The sequence below is a fragment of the Periplaneta americana genome, chromosome 2 (assembly GCF_040183065.1).
Source record: "Periplaneta americana isolate PAMFEO1 chromosome 2, P.americana_PAMFEO1_priV1, whole genome shotgun sequence".
In the NCBI taxonomy this organism is placed as follows: Eukaryota; Metazoa; Arthropoda; class Insecta; order Blattodea; family Blattidae; genus Periplaneta; species Periplaneta americana.
Window position 1 is genome coordinate 34,525,080 of NC_091118.1, and position 8,212 is coordinate 34,533,291.

The 8,212-nt window shown below is 34.7% G+C and overlaps 1 protein-coding gene across 6 annotated transcripts in view; it reads left to right on the forward strand.

The window, feature by feature from the left end:
* mri (BTB/POZ domain-containing protein mrityu) overlaps positions 1-8,212 on the forward strand; it is a 53,838-nt gene that overhangs the window by 43,426 nt on the left and 2,200 nt on the right. The window lies entirely within an intron of this gene.

Sequence of the window (8,212 nt, forward strand, 5' to 3'; positions counted from 1 at the left end):
TGTTGATTTCTTTGCTTTTACGTAATTACAAAGTAGTAAAGAATGAACATTTTTTTTTCATTTATTCATTAAAGATATCAGCTCAAAGAATTTGAGTGACCACAAGGGTCCTGAATACAATAAACATGTTCAGTATAATGTGATTTGAAATATTAAAGAAAAAACAAAGTTAATTGTTGGATGCAAATAATATAAGTGGATTAATTGAAATAGAGATTATGATGATGTAATATTTGAAGAGAATCCTTGATAATATTTATAAGAATAGACATTATATAATCAAAAGAAATGTGAAGTTCCTTAAGATAGTTCCATGTGAATTTTGTACTGCCAACCCGCAGATGAAAATCAAAATAACATTATTACGAATATACATTCTGTAACTCAATCTCCATTTAAGTTATTAGCTTTGAAGAAATTAAAAATAAATTTATTTAGAAAAGAAATTAAGTTTACAGTAATGTGTTAAGTATTAACGTATGTACAGTACTTCGATCGAAATGTGTCTTATGAGTAGGGCTATGAAAAGGGAGCAGTACAAACTGTACGCTGCTTATGTCAAGTTGTAGGGGAAATTCACCTCATTCCACCCGTCGCAGCTATACTCGGTACCATCACTAGCTTTAATTGCTCCCTTTTCATAGCCCTACTGATGAGGCTTTTTGTTTACATTCTCGTCTTGCAAGTCTTGTAGAGTGGATGATTGGAGTTACTCTCACCTGCACTGCGGAGCAATGACCTCAAGGAGCACTGTTACTCTTTGCAGCATTACAATACGTTACATTTCGTATTTCCAAAACTGTTTGATATATCAAAAAACTTATTTGACAAAACTTGTCAACCCTCATGGAAGGTCCACAATCTCGACAGTTTCATCATAAGTATGGTAGCCATTACATTATCAATATTGTCATTTAAAGTTCAATCACTAGACTACATTCGAAGTAAATGTGATGGTAAATAGGTATAATCTTTTCGTTGTAAGAATAATTCTACAGTAAACAATGGCACGTGACTGAAGTGAGGCTTGATTGGCCACAATTTGGCACCAGAGATTCTCAGTAAGTGATCTCACCCACTCCTGTACATTCTGTTTCATGTTAAACATTTCCCGTTTCTCATCAGAGCAGACCTAACCTCACTACTATGCATTTGTTTGCTTAGGAAACTGTTACTTTATAATTTATTAGTTGGAACTTATTATATACATTCAACACTATTTCCTTCTCTGCGGTTTTGAGAGAGTTTCCACTCTTTTATGTTTAGGAACCATACACATTGAGTATGCAGAAGTCATACTAACACGTGCTTACGAGAACAAGCTCAAGTGACGCCAGCGTATTACAAGAACAGACTACCTTGGTATTACTCTTAGTATTCATCCGCTTACAACATAAATAACAAAATATAAAAGTAGCTTTTCTTTTACATAGTGTTTTTACATATGGAGTGAAATTACATGTTTCGTCGTATTTAATAACTAGAATTTGATTTTTATTTCCAAATAATACGAGGTTATGATTTCCAAATACCGGTACGGAACTATATTTTCCTGCATTATATGATTTCAATGGGAGCCAATCAAGTGTATGACAGCCACGTGCTGGTGTTTACATTAGGATTTTTCTTACAGCGGAAAGAGTATAGAAAAAATACAAGAAATCTTAAACATTAATGTCTTTTTGTCTGTTACAACTGTGATTCATGTATTAATACAAGAAGAATGAAAATTAACTCTATTTCTATTGACATTCACGAAGTTTATTTAATATCATTTCATACTGAAATTGTATCACAATAGCATTTCATCAAAATCTTGCTATGCCACAAAAATAATAGAAACCAAAATATCTCTTTGTAGATTTTACTCTCTGGTGACCCATTGGCTTCTGATGACATAGACGAACAAATTAGCAACTTGGACGCATGTAGTATTTCTGTAACCGTTTTGGTATGGGCACGAAAGTTTTACATTTTGACAGTTACATCATCTACACATTACCCCCAGCATATCTGGAGGACCACACCTGTCATTGGTCTGCGGGTCCGTTGGACCTAGCTGGGAGGACTCAAATGAGTCTACAGATCACTCCCCACATCTGCCACCTGGGGGACGCCCCTCGACGCCATGGCAGGTCAGCATTAGTAAACAAAAGTCAATGATTAGTAACTACGATATCATCAGAACAGAGTACTGGGACAGATGAAGACCATCTCAGGGACTTTCGCAAAGCTGTCAATTCGAATTTTGCAAAAGTGTGACATAGTATGTTATTGCCCTAAGTCCTTTAATTGCGTCTCACTAAGAGAGATTGTAACATTGATGTCTCGGATTTGTTTGGGAAATTTTTAGTGAAACTGCATTGAAAACAAGAGGATGTGTTCTGGCTTTCTCTCCATAGGCTCTGATTTGTCCAGGAAAATAAATCAAATATGTACTATTACTTTGCTCTAGAGTATGCCATTAGGAATGTCCAGGATAACAGAGAAGGTTTGGAATTGAATGGGTTATATCAGGTGATTGTCTATGCGGATGATGTGAATATGTTAGGAGAAAATCCACAAATGATTAGGGAAAATACGGGAATTTTACTTGAAGTAAGTAAAAAGATAGGTTTGGAAGTAAATCCCGAAAAGACAAAGTATATGATTATGTCTCGTAACGAGAATATTGTACGAAATGGAAATATAAAAATTGGAAATTTATCCTTTGAAGAGGTGGAAAAATTCAAATATCTTGGAGCAACAGTAACAAATATAAATGATACTCAGGAGGAAATTAAACACAGAATGAATATGGGAACTGCGTGTTATTATTCGGTTGAGAAGTTTTTATCATCCAGTCTGCTGTCAAAACATCTGAAAGTTAGAATTTATAAAACAGTTATATTACCAGTTGTTGTGTATGGTTGTGAAACTGGGACTCTCACTTTGAGGGAGGAACAAAGGTTAAGGGTGTTTGAGAGTAAGGTGCTTAGGAAAATATTTGGGGCTAAGAGGGATGAAGTTACAGGAGAATGGAGAAAGTACACAACTCAGAACTGCACGCATTGTGTTCTTCACCTGACATAATTAGGAACATTAAATCCAGACGTTTGAGATGGGCAGGGCATGTAGCACGTAAGGACGAATCCAGAAATGCATATAGAGTGTTAGTTGGGAGGCCGGAGGGAAAAAGACCTTTGGGAAGGCCGAGACATAGATGGGAAGATAATATTAAAATGGATCTGAGGGAGATGGGATATGATAATAGAGACTGGATTAATCTTGCTCAGGATGGGGACCAATGGCAGGCTTGTGTGAGGGCGGCAATGAACCTCCGGGTTCCTTAAAAGCCAGTAAGTAAGTGTTTGCAGTGCTATAGCTGCAGTGGACTGTGCTGGCTGTTTTTACACCCATGAAACATCGTAATAGATTTTTGATTTTGTTTTGAGGGTGATATGTAAGGAATGCCTGAAGTATTCATGTTGTTTGACAGTTGTGTTAGAGCAGTCAAGTAATTCAAAATTCGAGTTGGGCTTTGATATAATATGTCCTGTTTATTTAAATTGTCATATTTATTAAAATCGTAGCAAGAAATAATGTTGGTGCCAACTTGTCACTAGGTATTCCAACAAATGGAAAGCCAATGTTCTAGCTGCTCGACTAATATTGCGGCCTAATTAACTGATGTAGCAACATTAAAATAGTTTCGAAAGAAACTTAAAATTTGTTAAAATAATGCACCACGTTATGTTTCTATACATAGTTTAATAGCATGTATAGAGCTGGAAACTTGGCACGCAACAAGTGATTATCAGGACTTTTGAACATTTGTTTTCCGAATTTAAATGTATGAATGAACATTTCAAGACACATATCCATTAATATTAATTTTTTATACACTATTAACCAAAAGAACCACAAGTTCTGGACTTAGGGAAATGGCACTTTGATTATGCTTACAATTCGAAAAAATTGATTCAAATATATATTTTTTTTGTTCTATTAAGAGAGAACCCCGGCCTATAACAGAGAAAGCTAGTACCCGTCTCCTTATTTGTGTGTGTTGTCGACAAAAATTTTTACAAACAAATCTGTGTCAATCTCTCTTTGTTAATGACGTTTGTAAATAAAATTACAATAAGCTATCATGAGAGAAATACTGTGCTGTTGCTTATACAAGATATTTGACTTTTTTCTTTATAAGCTCAATTTATTAATACTAGTAAACTTTCTATAGAGTGGTAAATGGTACTATACTGTCTGAAATCTAAGCTTTGCCTTTTTCTCATTAATGTTTGCTTTGCTTCTTAAAGATTTGTCTATTTCACATATCCTGGCCACGTAGCACTGCTTTAATTAATCAGTCAATTAATGCCAAAGACTTTACCTTGACACTTCAGCCAGATTCTTCTCTTTTCTCTGCTGTTCTTGTAAATTCTTCATAGTTGAGCATGTCTTGTATATATTTTCTTCTCAGTATTACACTTCCTTTTTTTTTCCCCGAAGTATTTTCCTGTCTACTATAGTATATTAACTAAGTGTGTTATGTTTGATTATATGACGACTGAATTTTATTTTAATTTAATTTATTTATTCCTTAAACTATAAAGGTACAAGTAAAGTATATCCATTATGGAAAAATTGAAAATACTTTAAATAACAAACCAGAAAAAAAAATAGAACAAAAAAGGAGATTTCACTATAATCAAACAATAATTGAGTATATTTTATAGTTTTTCTATTTAATATTAAATACTAATTCTGTAGTGTTTGGGTAAAGGGAGATAAATCATAAAAATGAGTTCGGAGATAAATGAAAATTAAACTTGGAACTCTTATTACAAATAATTTTCTATACAAATAAAACACATCAACTGCTAGTATTCTTTGATTTTTGCACACCCACTTGTATAATTTAACTTGTCTCTTCATCTGGGCAACAAAATTCCACCTGGATAAAAAAATGACTTATACCCCTTTACCCGAACACCACAGAATTATAAATAATATGCCCTATGCTAAACTATCATCTCGTAAGAGCACTGGTTCGAATCCTCATGATCGAAGAAATTTTTTCAAAATTTTGCACATAATTTATGCATAATATTTGACCTGTTGATACCATATTCCGTGGACTTAAATGAACAAAATCCATGACTAACATTTCTTAAAAATTCCTTTTCTGTTCTTTGGTGGAGTAGGTATACTAATTTGTTGTGTTGTCGCTTCTTTTCTAATAGATGTTGGTGCATAGTTTGAAGCTAATTTTGTTATTCTTGTTGTATTCTATGCCTTTCTTTCTCACTATTCAGTTTTCTACATAAAGATTAATTTTTGATCCTACAGAATATATCTGTTATGGTAACAATGGTTATTAGAGGAGAAAAATTCGCTCCGGTGCTGGGAATTGAACCCGGGTCCTTGGTTCTACACACCAAGTGCTCTAACCACTGAGCTATGCCGAAGTTCAATCCACAGCACCGGATCTAATCCCTCTCCTCTAGTGTCTTTCCCTTTGTGGCTGGATTCCAAGTTCGACATGTGTGTTGACATATATATGTCAACTGCCATTATACAAGGAGTGCATTCAGTTGAGTGGCTTGGTGGCCGGGATTTCACAGTATTATGTACTGTTGGGCGAAGAATCTATGTAAAGATTAATTTTTGGTCCTACAGAATATATCTGTTATGGTAACAATGGTTATCATTCTCATTCTGTTGTGCCTAAATAGTGTACTACCATCACAGACTTTACCCTGGTAGAATGAGATGTAAGCTAGCCATATATAAGTAACCTGTGATTTTGTAAGCCTTGGTTACTACATTTTTGACCAAAGATTGATGTGCATCACCATAAATGTGATTCTTAATTCTCCAAGAACAGCAGCGTCTCACATTAGAAAACAAATGGAGAAAATGCAGTGTTCTGAGCACTTGATTAGTTATTGTTAATTTTTATTATATTTATTATCTAAACTTACTTTACAAAATAGATTTGTAGTTGTAAGATATTTAACATCAAAATTTATTGTGAACGAGAAATGGCAGACGAATTTTTCCTCTGTCAGGAACTGGATTGTTTTACATGTTGTAAACCTGTGATACTGGCTTCCTAGTCTTACTTCCAGAGAAAACAATGTTAAGAATTTTACTGCTCTTCAAAATCCATTATCCTCAGCCAGGTTTGGACCTGTGGCCCTCATTTTCAGTCATCATCGTAACTGCAGGACTAACAAGACAAGAAATGTCAATATTAAAGTATTATCTGCCAGTAATATAATAACAAATAATAGAGTTTGTCTATGTCGCCGGACTTTTGAATCACTCTGTATAGTAATAGTAATCTGTAGCGCAGCACCTCATGATGACCAGCTGACTCTGATCTCATGTCCACATGCCTCAGCAGAGGTGAATGATCATCCAACCAGTATGGAGATATTGTGTAATCAGCATGATGATCCTCCCCAGCCGTTATAGCTGGTTTTTGAAAAAGGATTTCATTACCTAATGTAGCTCCCCAAATTCATCATGATGCTGGGTGGACAGGCACCGGTCTCCTGCACTGGTCGAAATTTCATGAGAAAATTTTTTCCTCAGTGAGGACTCGAACCAGTGTTCTTTCCGTAACACGAGCGTAGGCATAATTTAGATCACAATGCTATGGTATTGGAGAGTAATAAATATATGAAAATTGAACACATGTTTACTGTTCTCCAACCAGGAGATAAACCGTGAAAGGAATGTGCTTACTATTGCGTCATCTATTGGAGCGAAGTAGATAATAATATTAGAGTTATAACGTCAGTTTAAAAATCATGCGCTCTCCTCCATATGTTATTTCCTGTATGGAGGGATTAAAAGACCAAGAGATTAACAGTGATCTAATTTTGTAACTAGGGTTGTATAAAAATGTGTTATGGTTTGTGCTTTGAGAGATAGCCAATAGAGATATGAGTACCCACGTGTGTGATCTTATGACATCAACATTCATTCACAGCATCACCCCGCTTCCCTTCATTCCCTGGAGACTTTCTCGTGGTTGGAGTACAGTATATGAAGTTTCTTACTCAGAATAGTCCATATTACGAATAGCCTGACATCCCATAAGGGCAACTGCCTCCTACAGTAGTATAGGGTGAGCTTGAAAGTCTACTTTAGAGCTTAGTTACACTAGCACTTACAAATAATACTCTGTTTTTCATATAGCGGGAAGCTTCTGCAGAAATTTCAAGCAATCCAATCACCTTCATTTCGAAGTGGGGCTACTGTATAGGACGTTTCTGAATTAAGTTGACAAAAACAGATTCAAGTAAAGGAATATATGAATGCAAAATACAGAACCACAATAAAACAATTTCATCTCACTTTTTTTTTTTTTCATTGTTCTTAAAAATTCGTTGCAATGGGCAACAATGTCACCACGTTCTGTTAAATATTTCTTATTCTTGTTTCTGCTATACCGGAATGCAATAGCTTTCAATGCTTTCCGCAATGAGGCACGCGAAATTTTAATTTGTTTTGTTTCGTATTTGTAAGCTTCCGACAAAATATTGTATAAAGTGTGTATAAAACCTTCTTTATATAAAGCAAGTGTCGCTTTAATTGTTCTCTCCAAAATATGACTAACGTAAATTGGCTTCCATTCCTTGCATTGTCTTATTAGGTCTGGAAATACATATAACATGACACAAGACTTCCTTGGTATCAGGGTGTATGTAATGTCCTCTACCACCTATTAAGTGGAAAATAATAAAATTATTATGCATACCAACACCAACACACCAATAACAATATCCATCATCTTGAATGAAAAGTAATTTATTGTAAAGGACGTGTTTAAAAACAGAATTTAATTAGGTTACAGGTAGGCCTTGACTGAGGGAGGATAACAAAGAACGTTAACATGTTGTAAGAACGTCCTGTTAAACAAGTACATAGTAGTAAATAGCATATCTCTAACTCCTCTTGTTACTGATTTGGAAACATTTGCCCTAATGTTTAAACTCAATCATGGGAAGTTTCTTTTTATATAAAAACAGATATAAACATAGAAACTAAACACTGTATCCTCTTAGACATACACTATACACCATGGTACACACACAGTTTAGTCAGTACTACTGTCTCTTAAATTTTTACTATTCCTACTGAATCTCTCGTGTGTGTGTGTGTTTTTTTTAAAGTGGAATAGTAAACATATAAAACATTAATGTTCTACTTTATATGG